The sequence below is a fragment of the Elephas maximus genome, chromosome X, assembly GCF_024166365.1.
Source record: "Elephas maximus indicus isolate mEleMax1 chromosome X, mEleMax1 primary haplotype, whole genome shotgun sequence".
In the NCBI taxonomy this organism is placed as follows: domain Eukaryota; kingdom Metazoa; phylum Chordata; class Mammalia; order Proboscidea; family Elephantidae; genus Elephas; species Elephas maximus.
In genome coordinates this window covers 155,171,417-155,189,182 of record NC_064846.1, presented here as the reverse complement: position 1 = coordinate 155,189,182, position 17,766 = coordinate 155,171,417, and the positions used below count along the sequence as shown (strand labels likewise).

General features: G+C 40.3%; 1 pseudogene; it reads right to left on the bottom strand.

The window, feature by feature from the left end:
- Positions 1–391: 391 nt before the first annotated feature.
- LOC126068870 (V-type proton ATPase 16 kDa proteolipid subunit c-like) lies at positions 392–1,009 on the bottom strand (annotated as a pseudogene).
- Positions 1,010–17,766: the final 16,757 nt, after the last annotated feature.

Below are 17,766 nucleotides of genomic sequence, written 5' to 3'. Positions count from 1 at the left end.
CTGGACACAAGTGGCACAGGGCCTGTAGGCCCAGCACACTGACCTCCCTGGACGACCCAAGCAGAAGAAAGTGTTACATCCCCAGAAGTGTCAGTGTACAGGAAGCCCACAACTCAACACGCTACCTAAGATTACTGTTGAGTGGGAGATGAGGGCTGCTTCACAGAGATATGAACAGGTCAAATCTTCTATAAATAAGCATTCAGTGAAGAGAAAAATGACAAGCCTAAATTCATCCTTATACACAGAGTACTTTAGGGGCAGCTGGGGCCTGCTCCTCACTGGTAAGGGGCCTGGATGGGAGAGGAGTGGGCCCAGATGTCCACTGCAGGGGGTGGATATGGGCAACAGACAATGGGCACTAAAACACTGTGCATTTACAAGACCAACTACTGAAGGGTCAGCAGCCCTGTGCATGTGTTTCAGGCCATTCATTCTGGAATGAGGAGGAGGCTAGTGTTTACATCCTATTCTGTGGTTGCTGGGTGCGGAGAGGGGCTACTTTGTGGGGAGGATGAGGGCAATGATGAGACCGTAGAGGCTGAGCATCTTGGCGAAGATGAAGATCAGGATCATGCCCCATGCCCACAAATAGTTGAGGATGCTGGGCAGTGCTCCTACACTGGCATCTCCCATAATGCCAGTGGCAAAGCTGGCTTCCAGCCCATGCTCAACTGAAGGAAACTGTTGTAGAGGGTCATGTTGTCATTCAGGGAGTTGGCGATGAGGAGGGCCACCACCAGGCCATAGATGGCAATGATGCCAGCCATGACCACTGGGACGATGGACTTCATGATCTGCTCTGGCTGCATGGCCGACATGCATAAGCAGCACCCAGGGCGTTGAAGACCATGGTGGCTAAGGTGCCCATGACAGTGAAAAGGGAGGTGTACTCCGGCCTCCATGGTCTAGGACATGTCTGCAGGTAGGGGACAAGCTCATCGGGCCGAGGTGGGGTGAGCAGGCGTGAAGGCGATGGGACCAGCGGCAGCGAAGGCCATCTTTTCATTTTCTTAATGGTATCCTTTGAAGCACTTTTTTTTTTTAAGTTTTGATGAAGTCCAATTTATCTGTATTTTTCTTTGGTTAATTGCACATTTGGTGTCATTTCTAGAAAGGTTTTGCCAACCCCAAGGTCATGAAGGTTTACTTCTTTTTTTTTTTCTGGACACAATTTTAGCTTTTATGTTTATGATCCATTTTAGTTAATTTTTGTGTATGATGTGAGGAAGGGACCCAACTGCATTCTTTTGTGTGTGAATATCCAGTTGTTCCAGCACTATTTGTTGAAAGGGCTGTTTTTCCGCACTGAATGATCTTGGCATCCTCGTTGAAAATAATTGTCCATCAGTGTAAGGGTTTATTTCTAGATTCTCAGTTCTGTTCCACTGATTTATATGTCTATCTGTATGTCATTACCACACTGTCTGGATTACTGTAGGTAACTTTGTAGTAAGCTTTGAAATTGGGAAGTGTGAGTCCTCCAACTTTGTTCTTTATCATGATTGTTTTGGCTATTCTGGATCTCTCTTAATTCCATATGAAGTAAGGGCCATCTTGTCCATTTCTATAAAAATTTCTACAGGTATTTTGATAGGAAATACATTGAATCTATAGATCAGTTTGGATAGTATTGCCAATATTAACTCTCTACACTTATTTTTTTTTTTACACTTATTTAGGTCTTTATTTTCTTTCAACAATGTTTGTAGCTTTCAGAGTACATGTTTTGAACTTCTTTTGTCAAATTTATTCTTAAGTATTTCCTTCTTGTTGATGCTATTGTAAACAGAATTGTTTTCTTAATTTGGTTCATGGCTAGTGTTTATAGAAATACAATTAATATTTGTTTATTAATCTTGTATCCTGCAATCTTGCTGAACTTGTTAATTAGTTCTAATAGTATTTTAGTGGAGTCCTTAGGATTTTCTATATACAAGATCATGTCATATGCAAATATAGTTTTACTTCTTTCTTTCCAATTTGGATGCCTGTTATTTATTTATTTATTTATTTTTGCCTTATTCCTCTGGATAGAACCTCTAGTACAGGGTTGAGTAAAAGAGGTAAGAGTAGGCATCCTTGTCTTGTTCCTGATTTTAGAGGGAAAGCATTCAATCTTTTCCTGTTAAGTGTGATATTAGCTATAGGTCTTGTTTTCATAGATGCCCTTTATCAAGTTAAGGAATTTCCCTTCTGTTCCTAGTTTATTGAGACTTTATATCAGGATTGATGTTGGATTCTGTCATATGCTTTTTCTGCCTTATTGAAATGATCATATAGTTTTTACTTTTTAGTTTGTTAACAGAGGGAATTACATTGATTTCTGAATGTTAAAGTAGCTACATTCCTGAGATAAACATCCCTTGCCGTGATATATTTATTATCCTTTTACTATATTGTTGGACTTCATTTGCTAAAATTTTGTTTAGAATTTCTTCATCTGTGTTCATGAGGGTTATTGGTATATAATTTTCCTTTCTTGTAGTGTCTTTTTCTGGTTTTAATATCAGGAGAAGAATATGTATCCTGTTATTGTTGGGTGGTATGTTCTATAAACATCAATCAGGTCAAGTTGGTTGGTAGTGTTGTTAAAGTTTACTATATCCTTGATGATTTTCTGCCTACTTGTACCAGTTATTGAGAAAGAGGTATTAAAATCTCTGACTATAATTGTAGATTTTTCTGTTTATCTTTTCAGTTTGTTTTTGCTTCATGTATTTTCACGTTTGTTATTAAATGTATAAACATTTAGTATTACATTCTCTTGATTAATTGACTTTATTATTATGCGATTACTTTCTATTAAGATGCTATATTATGAAGTATATAAGAATTTAAATCACTAAATATTCATGGTTATGTAATATGAAATGACCCTATTTATCTAATATGACTTTTTCCCTTAAAGTCCGTTTTTTCTAATGACAGCAAAGCTACACCAGCATTCTTTGAGTAAGTATATCTTTTTTTTTTTTTTATTTTAACTTTCTGTGTACTTATGGAGCCCTGGTGGCACAGTAGTTAAGAGCTCGGCTGCTAACCAAAAGGTCAGCAGTTTGAATCCACCAGCTGCTCCTTGGAACCCTATGGAGCTGTTCTACTCTGTCCTATAGGGTCACTATGAGTCGGAATCAACTCGATGGCAACGGGTTTGGTTTATTTGATTTTTGGTACTTATATCTTAGGTGTGTCTCTTGAAAACAGACTAAACCTGAACTGTTTACTCAGTCTGACAGTGTTTGCCTTCTATCTGGACAGTTTAGGCCATTTATATCAATTATGATTATGAATATGTTTGGATTAATTTCTATCATCTTACCACCTCCACAGTCAAGATATAGAACGGTTCTGTCACACACAAAAAATCCTCTGTGCCCCTTTGTAGTCAGCCTTTACCCCCTACCCCTGGCAACCACTGATGTTCCAGGGACTAGGGCGTGAGCATATTTGGGGGACCATCATTCAGCCTACCACACAACTGTATGTTTAACTTTATAAGAAACTGCCAGACTGTTTTCCAAATTAGCTGTAACATTTTGCATTCCCACCAGCAATGTTTAAGAGCTCTAGTTGCCCCACGTCCTTCCTTTGACTTGATATTATCTGTCTTTTTAATCTTGGCTGTTCTACAGAGGGTAGAGTAGGAGCTCATGGTTTTAATTTGCATTCCCCTAATGGTGTCAAGCATCTGTTCATATGCTTATTTGTCGTCCATATATCTTCTTTGGTGAAGTGTCTGTTCAAATATTTTGCCCATTTTTTAAAGCATTTTATTGTTGTTTGGGTGAAAGTTTACAGAGCAAATTAGTTTCCTATTCAACAATTTATACACAGTTTGTTTTGTGACATTGGCTGCAAACCCCTGAATGTATCACCACTCTCCTCTCTTCCTCCGTGGGTTCCCCACATCCATTTGCCTAGCTTTCCTGCCCCTACCGTCCTTCTGAACTTTGTTTTTGGGTAAATACTGCCCTTTAGGTCTCATATAGTTGATTGTTCTGAGGTGTACATTCCTCATGGGTGTTATTGTTCACTTTATAGGCCTGTATATAGCTTGGCTAAAAGGTGATTTCCGGAAGTGGATTCATTTCCAGATTTGAAGGAATCTAAGGGCCATAAGGGCCATAGTCTTGGGGGTCCAGCCTGTCTCTATCAGACCAATAAGTCTGGTCTTTTTTATGAATTTGAATTTTTTTCTGCATTTTTCTTCCACTCTGTTGGAACCTTCTACTGTGATCCCAATCAGAGTGGTCAGTAGTGATAGCCAGGCATCATCTAGTTCTTCTGGTCTCAGACTAGTGGAGGCTGTGGTTCATATGATCCCTTAGTCCTTTGGACTAATTGTTTCCTTGATACTGTGATTTTCTTTACTCTTCTTTGCTCTGGATGAGAAGAGACCAATAAATTGTATCTCAGATGACCACACAGCTTTGAAGATCCCAGTTGCTACTCATCAGAATAGGATGTCCAATACTGTCTTTGTGGACTATGTTATGCCAGTTGACCTGGATATCCCCCAAGACTATGGACCTAAGCCCTCAAGCCCAGTGACTCAGTCCCTCAAGGTTTTTTGTTACGGCTAAGAAGTTTTTATAACTGTGCCCCCTGTGTACTCTAATATATACATGGATATATTTGCAACACATACAAATACAAATGTAGAAATAGCCTCTGCCAAACGTATATATGCTCATGGGTGTACTCCCATGTGCCATCTCACACCTGTTCAGCTTACATGTCTGTGTATCCACTCATAATTTATTGTTTGTTATTACTGTTATTGCAGAACTGTGATGTAACAGTATTTACTGTCATTTCCTTTTACTCTTGCATACCTCTCATTGTCTTCCTTTGCCTTGGTCATGTTGTGCTGACTTCCCCCGTATTGTTTATTGTCTTTCCCTTCAGCCAAGTTAGTATGTGTCTACTGTCTAGTTAGTGATTTTCCCTCCCTCTCCTTCCCATCCCTGATAACCATTAAAGAATGTTTCTTCCTGTGTGTAAACCTTTTCTTGACTTTTTATAGTAGTGATCTCATACAATATTTGTCTTTTTGTGATTGACTCATTTCACTCACCGTAATGTTCTCCAGGTTCATCCACGTTGTGAGATATTTCGCAGATTCATCATTATTCTTTAACGTTGCGTAGTATTCCATTGTGTGTATGCACCATAGTTTAAGACTATCTTTTTTTAAATAGTCTGCATCTTTGTCAAAAATTAATTGATTATATCTGTGTGGCTCTATTTCTGGACTCTGTTCTATTTCATGGTTCTTTGGGTCTATCTTTGTGACAATACAACACTGTCTAGACTACTCTAGCTTTATATTCATTCTTGAAGTCAGGTGCTGTGACTCTCCAACTTTGTTCCTCCTTTTCGGAATTGTTCTGACTATTCTAGTTCCTTTGCTTTTCCATATAAATTTTGAAATCTGCTCGATGATATCCAAAAATCTCAAGAGATTTTGGGTGGGATTGCATTGGAGCTATTGATCAATTTGGGGAGAATCGACATTATATTATCTATTGATGTGTAACAAATTAACCCAAAACTTTGCAGCTATGACAGGAAAGTGTATTTTTCCAAAGAAGATTTTTGTTTTCTTCTGGTAGTTTTCTGTGGGTACTACCAAGAGCTACTTTGAACTCTGTTTTTTTGTATGGGATTTGTTTTAGGTTACAGAGATGCAGGTTTAGATTTGGCCCAAACCCATGTGAGAGTTTGTTTGTGCTTGGCTGTTCTCAGGGAGTTTACTTCCGCCACCTCCATCTGCAGGGTGTGCTTTTTCCAGTTGAACTTTTTGGGATGTTGACCTTTGGCTCTCCTGCCTTTATGTAAGGGTCTGTGATTTGACCTTTCACACTGGTTGGGCTCTAAGCTTTGTCTCCTGCCCCTCACAGGAATGGTTCATTGAAACCTGGATCTAGGCCATTGAGAATCAGCAGATACCTTTATAATAAGTATGGTCTCTAGCTTTTGTGGATTCATACTTTCCTATCATTTCTTCCCTGACAGGAATTCCTTTACTATCCCACCACTACCTGTCTTAGTCGCCTAGTGCTGCTATAACAGCAGTACCACAAATGGATGGCTTTAACAAAGAGAAATTTATTTTCTCACAGTCTAGGAGTCTAGAAGTCCAAATTCAGGGTGCCAGCCCCAGGGGAAGGCTTTCTTTCTCTGTAGGCTCTGGGGGAAGGTCCTTGTCATCAATCTTCCTCTGGTTGAGGAGCTTCTCAGCACAGGGATCCCGGGTCCAAAGGATGTGCTATGCTTCTGTTGCTTCTTTCTTGGTGGTATGCGGTCCCTCATGTCTCTTTGCTCACTTCTCTCCTTTATATCTCAAAAGAGATTGATTTAAGACACAGCCTAATCTTGTAGATTGAGTCCTGCCTCATTAACATAACTGCTGCTAATCCCACCTCAATAACATCATAGGGATAAGATTTATAACACATAGGAAAATGACATCAGATGACAAAATGGTGGACAGCCACACAATACTGAGAATCATGGCCTAGCCAAGTTGACACACATTTTTGGGGGACAGAGTTCAATCCATGACACTACCCTATGTATTAAAAATATCTCACGTATTTTGGGCATTTAATGTGTTCCGAACTAGAAGGAGTTTTTCTGAACATCTAATCCAGCATATTGTTGAAGACATAAGTCTTGCTGTGAGAATCTTAGTGTATTCCTTTGCAGAAATTTTTTTCTATGCAGATATATAATCTGTATGAGAAGAAAACACCATGCATACTGTTTTATAACTTGTGGTTTTGACATTTAGCAATATATTGTGAACATCTTTCCATATGAATGAATTTTCACTAGTGTTGTGGGTCAGGTTCTCCAGGAAACGGACTGTGAGACAAAGATTTGTGTGAGGGAAATTTATTAGGGAGTGCTCTTGGGAGCAACACCTATGTGGGGAGAGAATGAAATAGGATTAGGCGGAAAGGAAAGTTAGGCAATGGTGCAGTAGGAACAAGGGCTCTAGTTCAGGAGCTGGGAGGCCCCTGCAGTATTGTCAATTCAGGACAACTTTTTCCAGGGTTAGAGGAAGAAGACTGGGCCTTTATACTCTTGTGTTGTTTCACGTGGGCTGCGCCTGGGAAGAGCGTGTGACATTGGGCAGGTCAGCTGACTTTAACTGAGTGTGATTCCCAGAGACAGCTGACAGATGGAGGTTGTCAGCTGGTAGTACTCCAGTAGCTGGGAATCCTGAAGGAGGATCTGGGCAGCGCATCACAGAATCTACCACAGTTAGGGACACTTTTGGCTTCCAGTAACAGAAAACCCAACTGACCCTTGCTAAACGAATAGAAGTTAATTTTTCTCACTTAACAGAAGGGCTGCAGTAGTTGATTGCTGGCATCAACAGCATCTACCCCTTGTATCGAGAAAGCAAAAAAACTTTCTCAGAAACCCCCAGTAGACTTCCCCTTACATCTCATTGGCCAGAGCTGGGTCACATGGTCACCTCTGGCTGCAAGGGAAGCCAGGAAAGTGGGAACAGGATTGTCATGTTTGTGTACCTGGAGCAGTGAACGTTGCTTCTTTGAACAATATCTGGGGAAGAGATATTAGACATTCAGCTAAAAGGATCTGCCACAAAATTATTTTGAATAATCACATATGGATGTAACTGAAACAGTCCCCATATTACTGGACATTTTGGTTTTACCAACGTTTTGCTATTACCTACTGTGCTGCAATAAACATCCTTGTCTGCCCATATCCTCAATTATTTCCTCAGGATGAAATGGCAAGTATGTAATCCTTTTTAAGGATTTTGATACGGATTACTGAAATGTACCTGAGAAAAGTTTTACACATATATGTTTCCAGGGACAGTGAATTAAGAAGCCTATGTCCCCTACTTCCTTACTGACACTGAATGTTAAGATTCTTACCGATTTTCATCAGACTTATTATATTCTTTAAAAAAAAAAAAGTACTTGTTTTAATTTGCATTTTTTTATTAGTTTTTTTGGTCATTTTTTTTCATTTTTGTATGGTGGTCCAAAAATGGGGTTTGTATGATTTCAGGTTTTTGGAAATTACTGAGACATACTTAGTGTTTCGCTATTGTGTTGTGAGGGTTAATCACAGCTGGCCTGAAATTAGCAGGAGTTGTTTGGATAAAATGCCCATGACTCCTGGTCAAAGCATAAAGCATATTGATTAATAGTGTCTCTGTGTAACCGTGAGTCCAAAGAGTTTCAGGGCAGTTTGACCCAGCTTGTCAGCATTGTTTATTGATAACAATGAAATTGAAGAGTTGCCCCTGGTCTCACTGTGCCTCCACCCCCACCAGGGCTCTCTGGTTATGTAGCAGGGGTAAACTTAGGTGACGAGTAAAGTATAAACAACCTCAGACAAGATTTCACTTTAGTCTTCCTGGTTCCAAAGTGTTCTGTGCACACATCAGTGGTTCCCAATCCAGATGACAGCTGATCGAGCCCTTACAAAGAGACGACAATAGGAGCCTGCGCCTGGCCACTCCAGACCCCTTGCTGTGAGTCATATGCCGTGATGTATATCCTCACTTTCATGTTTTTGCTATATTGTGTCCGTTTCCTGTAATAAACTGTAGATTTGTAAGCTTTATCATTTGGGGTCCTGTGAGTTTTATTCAGCAATCACAACCCTGTTTAAGTGCCACCATTAATGCAGCTATATATTCAATTTTTGTAAATGAAAAAGGTATGTTGTCTGGTATGTGTAGTTCTTTCCAGGAACCTATTAAATAAGATTCATTTATCATGTTATTAAGTGGTTCATTATTCTTCATAGTTTGGATTTATAAATTTCAATGACATTTTATTCAGTTTTTGGTTTTTCGTTTCTTTCAACTTCTATTAACGTAGGTATTTTGATCTTTGAATTTCCTTCATTTGTGTCTGTTTTGTATACTTTTTCCATTCTCTTACATTGATCTTTTTTGCCATTGTGTGACTCTTTTAATAACATAAAACTGATTTTTTTAATTCAATCTTGGAATTCTATTTTTAAATATGGGACTAGACTCCATTTACATTGATCATTATAATTAACACATTTATTATATGTTATCTTTTCCTATGCTATTTTTTCTTCTAAATTTTATTTTGTTTTTGTTTTTTCTTCTAAATTTTATTTATTTTGTTGTTGAGAATATACACAGCAAAACATACACCAATTCAACAGTTTCTACATGTCCAATTTAGTGACATTGATTACATTCTTCGAGTTGTACAACCATTCTCACCTATGTTATTTTTAATGCTTCTTTGCTGTTTACTTTGTTTTATTATTTTTTTTCTCTTATGAATATTTGCTTTACCTTCTTCGTTGCTTTGGTAGGCGTTATGGATTGAATTGTGCCCCCCAAAAATGTGTTGTAAATCCTAACCTCTGTGTCTGTAGTTCTAATCCCATTCGGGAACAAGTTGTCTTCATTATGTTAGTGAGACGGGATTAGTGTAGGGTGTGTCTTGAGTCAGTCTCTTCTGAGATATAAAAGAGATTAAACAAGCATCTGAGAAGCAGAGGTGGGGGAAGATAGGTGCCAAGCCACATGAAGTTCACCTAGGAGCAGAAGTTCAAAAGAGACAAGGACCTTCCTCCAGAGCCGACAGAGAGGAAGGCTTTCTCTAGAGCTAGCACCCTGAATTCCAACCTCTAGCCTCCTAATTTAATGATGCAGGAAGCATGAAAAGAAGATGGATGGAATACACGGAGTCATTGTATCAAAAAGAATTGGTTGACATTCAGCCATTTCAGGAGGTGTAGCTAGCATATGATCAGGAACCAATGGTATTGAAGGAAGAAATTCAAGCTGCACTGAAGGCACTGACAAAAAACAAGGCTCCTGGAGTTGACAGAATACCAATTGAGACGTTTCAACAAAGGTTTGCAACGCTGGAAGTGCTTACTTGTCTATGCCAAGAAATTTGGAAGATAGCTACCTGGCCAACCAGCTGGAAGAGATGCATATTCATGCCCATTCCAAGGAAAGGTGATCTAACAGAATGCAGAAATTATCAATCAATATCATAAGTATCACATGCAAGTAAAAGTGTGCTGAAGATAATTCAATAATGGTTGCAGCAATACATCAACAGGGAACAACTGCTAGAAACTCAAGCCAGATTCAGAAGACAGCAGATGCTGATGTCAGATGGATCTTGGCTGAAAGCAGAGAATACCAGAAAGGTATTTACCCATGTTTTGTTAATTATGCAAAGGCATTCGACCATGTGGATCATAACAAATTATGGATAACATTGCAAAGAATGGAAATTCCAGAACACTTAATTGTGCTCATGTTGAACCTGTGCACAGATCAAGAGGCAGTCATTCTAACAGAACAAGGGGATACTGCATGGTTTAAAGTCAGGAAGGGTGTGTGTCAGGTTTATATCCTTTCACCATAGTTATTCAGTCTGTATGCTGAGCAAGTAATCCGAGAAGCTGGACTAAATGAAGAAGAATGGCGCATCGGGATTGGAGGACTTATTAACAAGCCGCGATATGCAGATGACACAGCCTTGCTTGCTTTAAGTGTAGAGGACTTGAAGCACTTACTGGTGAAAACCAAAGACCACAGCCTTCAGTATGGACTACACCTCAATGTAAAGAAAACAAAAATCCTCACAACTGAACCAATAAGCAACATCAAGATAAATGGAGAAAAGATTGAAGTTGTTAAGAATTTCATTTTATTTGGATCCACAATCAATGCCCACGGAAGCACAGTCAAGAAATCAAAAGACACATTACATTGGGCAAATCTGCTGCCAGAGACCTCTTTCAAGTGTTAAAAGAAGTCACTTGAGGACTAAAGTGCACCTGACCCAAACCATGGTATTTTCAGTTACCTTACATGCAGGGCGATAGCTGGACAATGAATAAGAAAGACTGAAGAAGAATTGGTGCATTTGAATTATGGTATTGGAGAAAAATATTGAATATACCTCAGACTGCCAGGAGAACAAACAATTCTGTCTTGGAAGAAGTGCAGCCAGAGTGCTCCTTAGAAACGAGGATGGCAAGACTTCTCGCGTACTTTGGATGTGTTATTAGGAGGAACCAGTCCCTGGAAAAGGACAACATTTTGGTAAAGTAGAGGGTCAGCAAAAAAGAGGAAGACCCTCAACAAGATGGATTGACACAGTGGCTAAAACTGTGGGCTCAAACATAGCAATGATTGTGAGGATGATGCAGGACCGGGCAGCGTTTCATTCTGTTGTACGTAGGGTCGCTATGAGTGGGAACCAACTCGATAGCACCTAACAACAACAGCCTCCTAAAGTGTGAGAAAATTAAGTTTTGTTTGTTAAAGCCACCCACTGGTGGTAACTCTGATATAGCTTTACTAGATAACTAAGACGGTAGGTATATATACTCTTTTTAGTACTAGTAAGTGTAATGTTTAAGCATTCTGTGGAGGGACACACACAAGGTGTTTTCATAGCAAGAAAACTACCAAAGATACTAGGTCAGGGCAAAACAACTCAGAGCCAATTGAAAGAAGTTCTCTCTAGCCACAGTTGGTATAATATGAGCACCAATATAGATAACTGCAGTGGATTGAACCGCAGCAAGTAAGTTTGAATCTGTGAGTTCATTACCAAAAAAAAGGAAAAGCTTAATGTTTACCTTAAAAAAGGAAAACCTCATTGTTTTTCTTTGGAAGATTCAGTGGCACCATCTCTATTTGAAAAACTGCTAAATAAAGTATTCAGGCTGAACAGTATTAATAAGAAACAGCATTCTGTGGCCTAAATATTTCTTAAATTGTCAGAATTTTAAAAGTGAAATGGTAATCTTTTAGTTCTCCTGATTCAGCCAAAGGAGCCCTAGTGGTACAGTGGTTAAGTGCTCACTACTAGCTTAGAGATCAACACTTCGAACACACCAGCCTCTCCACTCCATGGGAGAAAGATGTGGCAGTCTGCTTCCGTAAAGATTTACAGCCTTGGAAACTATGGGGCAGCTCTGCTCTGTCCTATAGGGTCGCTGTGAGTTGGATTTTGACTCGACAGCAATGGGCTTGGTTTTTTTTTTATTATTATTAACTTTTATTAAGCTTCAAGTGAACGTTTACAAATCCAATCAGTCTGTCACATATAAGTTTACATACATCTTACTCCGTACTCCCACCTGCTCTTCCCCTATTGAGTCAGCCCTTTCAGTCTCTCCTTTCGTGACAATTTTGCCAGCTTCCCTCTCTCTCTATCCTCCCATCCCCCCTCCAGACAGGAGATGTCAACACAGTCTCAAGTGTCCATCTGATATAATTAGCTCACTCTTCATCAGCATCTCTCTCCCACCCACTGACCAGACCCTTTCATGTCTGATGAGTTGTCTTTGGGGATGGTTCCTGTCCTGTGCCGACAGAAGGTCTGCGGAGCATGGCCGCCGGGATTCCTCTAGTCTCAGTCAGACCATTAAGTATGGTCTTTTTATGAGAATTTGGGGTCTGCATCCCACTGATCTCCTGTTCCCTCAGGAGTTCTCTGTTGTGCTCCCTGTCAGGGCAGTCATCGATTGTGGCCGGGCACCAACTAGTTCTTCTGGTCTCAGGATGATGTAGGTCTCTGGTTCATGTGGCCCTTTCTGTCTCTTGGGCTCCTAGTTATCGTGTGACCTTGGTGTTCTTCATTTTCCTTTGCTCCAGGTGGGTTGAGACCAATTGATGCATCTTAAATGGCCACTTGTTAGCCTTTAAGACCCCAGACGCCACATTTCAAAGTGGGATGCAGAATGTTTTCATAATAGAATTATTTTGCCAATTGACTTAGAAGTCCCCTCTAACCATGTTCCCCAGACCCCCGATGGCCTTGGTTTTTATGGGATTCAGCGCAGTTGAGCTCACTCTTACTTTCCTCCCACTTTTCTTCGTTAATAAAGTCTTAGGTTTAGATACAGATTAACCATTTAGACTTTAAAAAATTGACTTTGGAGTTTTTCACACAGGATTTTCCCATTTCGGAGCTTTCCTTTAAATCTCTTGTTGTTGTGGCATGTATTTTTACTAATTTTTCCCCCAAAAAATGGCATTGCTGATATATTTTTTAACCCTTGCAGTATAGAAAAGTGGTTCATAGCATGGGCTCAGAATATCAGACTGGTTAGATAAGTTACCTAACCTCCTAGGGCTTCAGGTTTCTCATCTGTCCAATGAGGGTAACAGTTCCTATCTTATTGGGTTGTTTGAGGAGTAAAAGACTCAATATATACAAAGCACTTAAAACACTGCTTAACACTGTGTATGTTTAATATTCATAGCTATTATTGTGAATTGGCCAGTGAAAACCTTATGAATAGCACTGGAACAAAGTGTTAAAAAGCAAAAATATCACTTTGAGAACTAAGGTGCACCTGACCCAAGCCATAGTATTATCAGTTGCCTCATATGTGTGCAAAAGCTGGACAATGATTAAGGAAGACCGAAGAATAACGCCTTTGAATTACGATGTTGGGGAAGAATATTGAATATACCACAGACTGCCAGAAGATAAAACAAATCTGTCTTCGAAGAACTACAGCCAGAATGCTCCTTAGAAGCAAGGATGGAGACGCTTTGTCTCATGTATTTTGCACGTGTTATCAAGAGGGACCAGTCCCTGGAGAAGGACATCATGCTTGGTAAAGTAGAGGGTCAGCAAAAGAGAGGGAGATCCTCAATGAGATGGAGTTGATACACTGGCTGCAACGATGGGCTCAAGCATAGCAACGATTGTGACGATGGCTCAGGACCAGGCAGTGTTTCATTCTGTTGTACATAGGGTCACAATGAGTGGGAACTCACTCAACAGCACCTAACATCAGCAATTATTGTGAAAGATAGTGTGGCAGAGTGTGTGGATCTTCAGCATAATCTTTTTCTCCAAAAAGTCTAGCTGTGGCTCCGTTTTCTTCTGAAAGCTAACGTTGCAGAGAAGTGTGAAACCAAACTGACTTTGTTTCCTTATAGCATAGGGGTTAAGAGCTCTGCAGTTAGACTGCTTTGGTTTGAGTCCTAGCCCTTCACTTGCTAGACCTGTCACCTTGGGCAGGTTACTTGACCTCGCTAATCCTTAGTGTCATCATCTGTAAATGTGGGGCAGTTAATAGAACCTCCTGCTGAAAGCAGAATTGAGGCTCTTTCTTGCTTTCTTCTGGGGGTTGCTGAGCTGAGCTGAGCTGAGCTGGGCTGATGTGAGCCCAGAGGTGCCTGTGCCACGTTTGGAGGAAGCCTGTCTGCAGTAGGAGAGACTCAGGCTTCCACACAGAACGACACAGAGCTGAGGCAGCTGGAGAGCAGAATAATTTGAGTTCCTGAATGCAGTCATCTTGAAGGCCAGCACCGCCACTTTACTGGAATGTTGTGAGGTTTAAATGAGAGAATTCATGTAAAGCAGCAAGTAGGGTGCCAAACCTTGTGTTTGGCACCCTACTAAATGATGATTTGTTTTCTCCTGTCTCCATGATTGCAGGATTTTTTTTTCTTGTAGTTAAAAATTGTTGCCAAGTGCATCTATGTTAGTTAATTTTCCCCGAAATGTGCTAAGCTCTTTTAGTCTGCAAATATAGATCGTTCCTAAGCTTAGGAAGGGGAGAAAGATGTGGCAATCAGCTTCCATAAAGATTTACAATTACAGCCTTGGAAACTCTAATGAGCAGTTCTACTTTGTCCCATAGGGTCGCTATTCGTCAGAATTGACTCAGTGGCAGTGGTTTATAAGGTTAGGAAAATCTTTTTCTATAATCTTTCTTTTTTCTCTCTCTCTCTTTTATTTTATTCTCAGCTAGGAGCACCAAATATCTGTATGTAGGCGCTTTATTCTCTGTTCTCCGTATCTGTCATTTTAATGTCTCTTCCACCTCTGGATGTTGGATTCCTCAGAGCTTGGACTTGGGCGATGGTATTACTCATAATAGCTGTTGACTCCTTGCTCTTCCCTCAACCCTCATGGTCATATAAGGCATCTGGGAGGAATCTAAGCCTCTGGCTGCCACAAGCCCAGATCCTTTAGACGGGTCACCTGAGGGAATGACTTTCTGCCATTCCCAGTCCCAGGGGTCTTTCTGGTAGCAGTGCTGGCAGTACATGCAATACATGACTTCTTATGACCCCAGCTTCACACAAAGGCGACAGCTCTGCAGGCTCCCAGAAACCCTGCTGCTCAGACCAGCAGGATTGACATCACCTCAGAGCTTGTTGGAGATGCAGAATCTGGGGCCCCATCCTGGACTGGCTGACTCACAGTGAGCATTTTCACAACATCCCTGAGGGATTTGTGTGCACATTAAAGTTTGAAAAGCTCTGTTCTGGAACACAGGCTCAGTTTAACTCATAGTCATAATCCAGTTTTTTCTACTCATGAAGTCATCCTTTATAGCAAAAGCCTTCCCAAACTCCTCACCAGACTTTCTTCTAAATTTGAACCAGGTCATTTTATGCACTGACTCTTACTACTTCATTTTCATGCAGTGTTTTACCCTCAATATAACATCGTTATCATAAAGTGGAGGCTCCATTGCCAGGGCACTAAAAGTCTTGTATGTACGATTCAGACTTTATTGAAACCTTAAGTCTACTCGGTCAGGCTCCTGCTGTGTCCTTGGCTGGCCTCCCCTTTGAGAGAATTACAAAACTTTCCACAGTTCTGCCAGCTGCTTCTTCCTGTTTTGTTCATCTCTCCATAAGAATTCACTGATTTGAATACTTTCTCCTGAGTTTAGAAACTTAACTCATTTTGTTTCTACTCACTAACCCTCATGTATTTTCTTTTTCCAATATTGGGTCAGTATTGCCCACTCGACAATAACAAAATATTAATGGTTAACATAAGTTCTGCATGCCATTGACATGATTAATCTCATTTTATCCTCACCATAACTCCATGAGGTAAATTCTGATATTGCCAATTTGCAGATTAGAAAACTCCCAACCGATTGCCATCGAGTTGATTCTGACTCATAGTGACACTGTAGGACAGTAGAACTGCCCCATAGGGTTTCCAAGGCCATAAATCTTTACGGAAGCAGACTGCCACATCTTTCTCCCTCAGAGCAGCTGGTGGGTTCGAACCACTGAACCTTCAGTTAGCAGCTGAGCACTTAAACACTGTGCTACCAGGGTTCCTCGTTTGGAAACTGAGGCTGAACTTATCTGTGGGAGTTGGGATCTTTCTCTTTAGGAGACTTAACCATTCCTAGGGCAAACTACTATTAATACTATGATGGGTACATAGAGATTCATTATATTATTGTGTACTTTGGTGTATGTTTAAATATCTCCGTAAGAAAAAATACATTAAAACCAAAATAAGTAAAGTGCTGCCTGTAATAGTGGCTGACAGTCTAATATATTTCTCCAGTTCTGATCTCTCTTCTGAACTTCATCCGGATTTATATATCCAGCCACTTTTTTTTTTTTAAACCTCTTCACTCTTGAACATCTCATAAGCATCTGAAATCTAATGTGCCTAACACACTCCGGCTATCCCCCTCATCTGCTTTTCTCTCCATCTTTCCCACCTTAATTAATGGTACCATCATATATTCTGTGCTCATGTTGGAAATTCAGGAGTTGTTTTGGGCTCTCACCTCTCCAGCACCTCCTATACCCAATCCCTCACCATGCTCTGCCATTCTTAACCTCCAGGACATATCCTAAGTCCATTCACCTCTCCCTGCATTGTCAGCCACCACTGTTGCTCAAGTCGTCACTGCCCTCCACGCTGCTATGGCCCCCTCGGTGCATGTCCCAGTTCCATCCACCCCTAGTCCCCTTCAGGGACCAGGTGAACTTTTTTTTTCTTTTAATATTTTATTGTGTTTTAGGTGAAAGTTTACATAGCAAACTAGGTTCCCATTTAACTTTAACAACTTTTCCACAAGTTGTTTCATGACATTGGTTACATTTTTCACATAGGTCAACATTCTCATTATTTCCATTGTTTTTGTTCTGTTTCCATTAATCTAGCTTCCCTGCCCCTCCTTAGCTTCTCATCTTTGTTTTAGGGTAAATGTTGACCGTTTGGTCTCATATGGTTGATTAATTTAAGGGAGCACAGTACTCACAGGTGATATTGTTTATTTTATAAGCCAATCTATTATTTTGATGAAAGGCAACCTCTGGGAGTGGCTTCAGTTCCAAGTGCAAAGGGTATCTTAGAGCAGTAGTCTCGGGAGTCTCTCTAGTCTCTATCAGTCCAGTAAGTCTGGCCTATTTTAGGAATTTGAGTTTTGTTCTACATTTTTCTTCCATTCTAACCATGACCTTGTATCATGTCCCTGGTGAGAATGGTCACTAGTGGTAGCCAGGCACCATCTAGTTGTTCTGGTCCCAGGCTAGATGAGGCTGTGGTTCTTGAGGGCCATTAGTCCTGTGGACTAATTGCTTCTTTGAGTCTTTGGTTTCCTTCACTCTTCTTTGCTCCCAATGGGGAGAGACCCATAGTTGTATCTTAAGTGGCCGCTCACAAGCTTTTAAGACCTCAGATGCTACTCACCAATCTAGGATGTAGAATATTATCTTTATGAACTATGTTATGCCAGTTGACCTAGATGTTCCCTGAGACTATAGTCCTGAGCCTTCAAACCTAATTAGTCCCACGAGATGATTATGTCTAGGATGTTTCCTTAACTGTGCTCCCTATCATATACATAATAGATTATATATATGAATACATATGCAGCACACATAACCATGTATATACATATGCCTGCAGGTACCACCTATACATGCATACTCCTATTCTTACATGTGCCTTCCTG